This window comes from Otolemur garnettii, unplaced genomic scaffold, assembly GCF_000181295.1.
Source record: "Otolemur garnettii isolate 467f Iridium unplaced genomic scaffold, OtoGar3 scaffold00152, whole genome shotgun sequence".
NCBI lineage: Eukaryota > Metazoa > Chordata > Mammalia > Primates > Galagidae > Otolemur > Otolemur garnettii.
Window position 1 is genome coordinate 4,270,225 of NW_003852547.1, and position 6,000 is coordinate 4,276,224.

At 44.6% G+C, this 6,000-nt stretch overlaps 1 protein-coding gene across 3 annotated transcripts in view; it reads right to left on the reverse strand.

Annotated features, from left to right (window-relative positions):
* SLC8A2 (solute carrier family 8 member A2) overlaps positions 1-6,000 on the reverse strand; it is a 30,315-nt gene that overhangs the window by 16,939 nt on the left and 7,376 nt on the right. The window lies entirely within an intron of this gene.

Here is a 6,000-nt window from a genome sequence, read left to right on the forward strand (position 1 = left end):
TTATGCTGAATGGTGCTGGGAACACAGCGGTGACCAAGCCCTATCCTCATGAGATTCACAGCCCCAGCCATAGCACCATGACAATTACACACTTAATGACTTAATTACAGTTCATTCACTCATTCAACAAAACTGATGAAACACCTGTTGTGTACCAGGCACTGTTCTAAGTGTTGGGGAAACAGCAGCAAAACCAGATCAGACAAAAAATCTCTGCCCTGGTAGAGCTTCTGTTTTAGCGCGTAAGATTGAATAATAAACAAACATACCATGTTCAATGGTGATGGTGCTACAGAATAAAGAGGACAGGGAATACGGAGAGGGAGCTATATCAGGCTGGTCAGGGAAGGCGTTTCCAAGGTGGTGATATTTGAGTGGATACCTGAAGGGGGTGGGGAGGGAGCCCTGTGGAGGATATCTGGAGAAGAGCATTCCTGGTAAGGGGAGCAGGGAGTGCAAATATTATGAGACAGGAGCTGACCCGGAGTGTTCCAGTAACAGCAGGGAGACCGGTGGCTGCAGCAGAGGAAGTGAAGAGGAGAGAGTGGAAGATGGCGTCACAGAGGGAATAGGGACAGATCTCATAGGGCCTCAGTGGGCCATGGTAAAGACTTATGACTTTACTCTGAGCAGAGGAGGGATGTGAGCTGGCTTAGTGTTAAAAGAGCGACAGTTGTGTAAGTCTCTTAAGCACCTACAAGATGCTGTGTAAAAAGCGTAGAGTGGGAATGAGGCTGTGGCATTAGATTAGTTGAGGTGAAATTTTGAGGGGACAGGGAATGAGTGGGCTCCTTCGGGTGGGACTGCAGACATCAATACAACTCTGAGATGTTAACGAATCTTGGAAATCTATCATTTCCCCTAGTCCCTCTCACCATGCACATAAGGGGTTCAGCACCATTATATGATTGATAAGTGTTCACCATCCTTTTTATGATCACCTTCATAATAAAAGGGTCCTTGGATCCAGATTTCCAAGAGAAGCCCAGCTCTGTGGGAGGCATGAGGGACCCTAAAGTTCTGGCAAAAATGATAAAGGGTATAGAACTAGATGACAAGACCTGGAGAGTAGGTACAAGAGGCTTCCTGGGGGACGCCATCCATGGTGGCTAAGCACCCAGACCATTGGGCTGACCTGCTCCAAGCTCCAAGCCCAGCTCAGTCACTGTGCCACTTGTGCAATCTTAGGCAGTTAGTATTGTGCAGCCCCCTCAGCCTCAATTTCCTTATCTGTAAAATGGAGCTAATGTAAATGTCTACCTCTGTTGTGGTAAGGATTGAGTTAATATGGGGAGGCACTTGGAATAGGCCAGGGGAAGCATCTGGTGGCACAGTGAAAGCTCTTAGCAGAGGATAGCTAGTGACATTTGTGTGTTAATATTAGAATCTTAGAATCCTAAAGTTACAGTATGTTATAAATTTAAACTTAAGGGATAGGTAGAATGTGGAGGTTTTAGCATCATCTTTGCCAAACAACCCAAAGATTTAGCACCACCGTCTTTACCAAAAATTAAACTGGACATCACTAGTAATGGTCGAGTAGACGTCATGTGCCTCCTCATACGATGCACCAAGGAGGACACAGCATCACCTCCATGGGATTCCTGCCAAAAGTGCACAACTTGAGTCTAATCATGAGGAACATTAGACAAACTCAGACTGAGGATTGTTCTAGTCTGTCATCTGTAAAAGTGTCAGGGTCACAAAAGTTATAAGAAGTCTGAGAAACTGAGCCAGACTAAAGAGACCTGACAACCAAATGCAACGTGTGGTTTGAATAGGAAGTCTGGGTTGAATGGGAAGAGAGGGAAGGAATGAAAAACGTAGTCATAAAGGATGTTGCAGGGATAACTGGGGAAATGCAACTATAGGTTGAGTAATAGTATCAATTCAGTGATAAATTTTTTGAGTGCAATCATTGTGTTATGACTATATAGGAGAATATCATTATTCTTAGAAGATGCATGCTCAGGTATTTAGGGGTCAAGGTCATGGCATCTGCAACTCACTCTTATAAAGCACCATAATTATTATCGTATTATATATTAGAGAGCATGGAAGTAAACAGGACAAAATGTGAGTGGTCATTGAACACACATGAATGTTACATGAGAGTTCACCAAATTGGTCTCATAACCCATCCGTAGGAGTGAAATTGTTTAAAATAAGAAGTTGGGGAGAAAAATAACATGGGGACTTTAGTAGCCAGGGATGAGTCATAGAAGGCTAGATTCACAAGACTTGTGTTCTGACACTATACACAGAGAATCTAAGAAGTAAAAATCTTAGAATCAGAGATTCTAGATCTTAGAATCAAATCAGAGACTGGTTGGTGTTTGGAATTTCCACCAAAATGCTGGAATTCTAGAATCTTAGAACTTTACACCCTTAGTCTGTTAGGATCACAGCAGTTTAAATGTCAGAATCTTGGAATAGTTATGCTGTTTGGGACCTCAGAGATCGTGTTTAATATGGATAAACTAAGGCCCACAGGGCTTCCCTAGCCCATGCAATACCTGTGGGCATCTCTTCTTTAAGACACTTATTTCCATGAGCGAAGACATTATCATAACAGATGAATTCAAGTCTATGATGTCCACTATAAACAAAGTTTCCTCAGATGTGGTGTCTTGTGCAGTGCACAATCTCAACAACTACATGTGGTAGCCCTGCCTGCTCAGACTGAGGAGGGGACTTGCCCAAGGAACAAAGTCCAGGGCTAAGTTAGGACTGGAACCCAGGTGTCCTTCCTCTCAGTCCTGGGCCTGGACTGTCCTAATAAACAATGCCAGGTTTTGCGTGTCTACAGGGATGGGAGATCAGAGAAGGGGAGGGAGGCATTGGCTCTGATTCTACCAATGAGCAGAATTTATTCCTTCACTTCAAACATCTTGGTCCAGAGGTCATCCACAGGTGAAAGCCATCCTCCCAGAAGGTGACACCTATACTCACTTTGTCCCACAATGGCATGGGACTTCAGATGGGGACAAAGTGGGTAGGAGTGGAAAAGCGAAGAGACATGTGAAAACTAGCCCCCAAATGAATGCAGTTTCCTCAATGGAGGGCAACTGGGAGATGTGGGACAGGATGGAGGAGGTGGCCTAAGGGACCCATGCTGCAGAATGACAGAACAAAGATCTGTGACCTGTGGTGCCCACTGGGGGGAAAGCTGGAGATGAGCAGGGTAGGAAAGGTGGGTGGAGGTGTGTGGACAAAGGGGCCCTGGAGTGACTGAGGTGGAGGGGAAGACCTGCAAGGGTCCAGGGCAGTAGAAAGATGTAAAGAAGTGACAAAGGCAGGGAGGGGATGCTGGGCTACCAAAGGTCTTTGCTGAGGCACAGTGGTGGCACTAAAACTCTGTGAAACAGAGAACTGAGCCCCAGAAAGAGAAGAATTAAAGAGATGAGGGTTTGGCTGCTGCTTAATGGCAGAACCCAAGATCTGTGAGCAGTTCAGCCTTAGCCCTACCCAGGGAGGAGATGAAAGAGGGAATATCAGGTTACTTAGCAGGTGGAACCTGTGAGCAGCTCAGCTGCCAACAGGCTTTCTCCCCACACCCTGCTTTATCTTTCCTCCTAGCTTTTCCCACTAGCTGACATTTTTATGTGATCAGAGTTTTCTTCCCAGTGGCCTGGCTTTCCCAGGGGAATGGCAGCTCCATTTGGGTAGTAGGGTCTTTATGTGTTTTGTTCACCAATAGTCATCACTTCCAGATCTGTTTGGGGCACACTGTAGACATGTAATAAATGTTATTATCATGGGAAGTGGGAGGCTTGTTTCTGAATTCATAAAACACACTGTACAGCTCTATGTCTTCAAAGGGTGTGGCATGGACAGAAAAACTATAAACCAGGCGTCCTCAAACTATGGCCCATGGGTCACACGTGGCTCACCTAGGACATTTATCTGGCCCACCAGGTGTTTTTGCTGCCGCTGCCTGTCCTGCTTAGCAGCCGATGCATCCTCGGGCCTGCAGTCTGGCCCTGCAATGTGGACATCTGTCCACGGTCTGAGGGACAGTGAACTGGCCCCCTGTTTAAAAAGTTTGAGGACCCCTGCTATAAACAGATGAAGAATTGTACGAGCCACACAAGGACAGAGCTTTTCTCTGTTTTGTTTATTGTTCTATGATGCTTAAAAAAGCATCTGGCACATAGTAGGTGCTCAGGAGGAATTGGTGAATGAGAAAATCTCATTGTTCTGTTTGAAGAGGAGTAAGAACTGAGGCGGTGAGGTGGTGCGCAGAGGGACAAAGGCTTTGGGTCATTACCTCTCTCCTCTTACCCTACTTTATTTTCCTCCATAGCATTTCTCACCATTTCATGTTTTTATATGTTTAGTAGTTTATGTCCTCTTTGCAAACTGAGGGTGGGGACCTTAGCTCTCTTGTTCACCATGGTATGCCCATTGGCATATCGTAGGTGCCTCAATAAATATTTTTGCTCTAGTAATGGTGGCATGGGGAGCTTGTTCTTCTGGGTAGCAATGCACATAATGGAGGTATAATAATGAAAACAGTGTGGCATCGGCACAAAACCACAGCCAGAAAAAGAATATAGGACTAGGGGGTGCAAACTAATACAGCCTCTTTGGAAAACAGTATGGAGAATCCTTGAAGAACTCAAATTAGATCTCTCATTTATCCCTGCAATGCCACTATTAGGCATCTACCCAGAAGAAAAAAATCATTTTATCATAAGGACATATGCATTAGATTGTTTATCGCAGCTCAATTTACAATCACCAAGACTTGAAAACAACCTAGATGCCCATCAATTCAGGAATGGATTATGCATACTATGGAGTAATATTGAGGTGTAAAAAAATGGTGACTTCACATCTTTTGTATTAACCTGGATGGAACTGAAACAATTCTTCTCAGTAAAGTATCACAAGAATAGAAAAGCAAATATCTAATGTCATATCTTCATATCAGTACTGATATGAAGCTAGTAGATGATCTAATTCATATCCACATAGGAGAAATATTCATTTCCATTCAAGTTTGGGGGGAGGAGAAAGGGAGGAAGGGCAGGGGAGGGGGATTTAGGGTGCTCCCACTGAATGGAGATAATGTAGGGATGTATGGCACACTTTCTGGGTGCAGGACATAGCTACAAGATGGACTCTACCTAACAAATTCAAATATTGTTATTTAATTGTTTGTACCCTCACATTAATCTGAAATAAAAAAAATGAATATAGGAGGGGCAGAATGCAGGCTGAGAGCTTGTCTTCTTTCCCGTGTGTACTGAGTGCCTGGCACATGGTAGGTGCCCACTGAATGTTACTCCTATGTGAATGTGGGGGAACAGCCATTTTACCAAACAATAAAACACAGGACAAAGTTACAATAATGAAAGCAGCATGGGGCTGGGTGCTGTGGCTCACATCTGTAATCCCAGCATTGGGAGGCTGAGGTGGGAGGATCTGTTGAGCTCAAGAGTTCTAGACCAGCCTGAGCAAGAGTGAGACTCCACCTCTACTGAAAGTAGAAAAACTAGCCCAGCATTATGGTGGATGCCTGCAGTCCCAGCTACTTGGGAGGCTGAGGCAGGAGGATCGTGTGAGCCCAGGAGTTTGAGGTTGCTGTGAGCTAAGACACCACACACACTACCCAGGAAAAGAGAGTAAGACACAAAAAGAAAAAAATAAAACAAAACCCCAGCATGATTTTGGACCAGAGCTGTGGGTAATTATGACCATCAAAGGGAAAATTACAAGTGATTTTATCTATCACGTTCATTCACCACTGTGTATACACCTAGAACAGTCTTTGGCATGTAGTAGGTGTTTGGTAAATTTTTAACAACTCTATTTTATTTTATTTTATTTTATTTTATTTTTTTGAGACAGAGCCTCAAGCTGTCCCCCTGGGCAGAGTGCCGTGGCATTACAGCTCATAGCAACCTCCAATTCCTGGGCTCAAGCGAGTCTCCCGCCTCTGCCTCCCAAGTAGCTGGGACCACAGGCGCCCGACACAACGCCCGGCTATTTTTT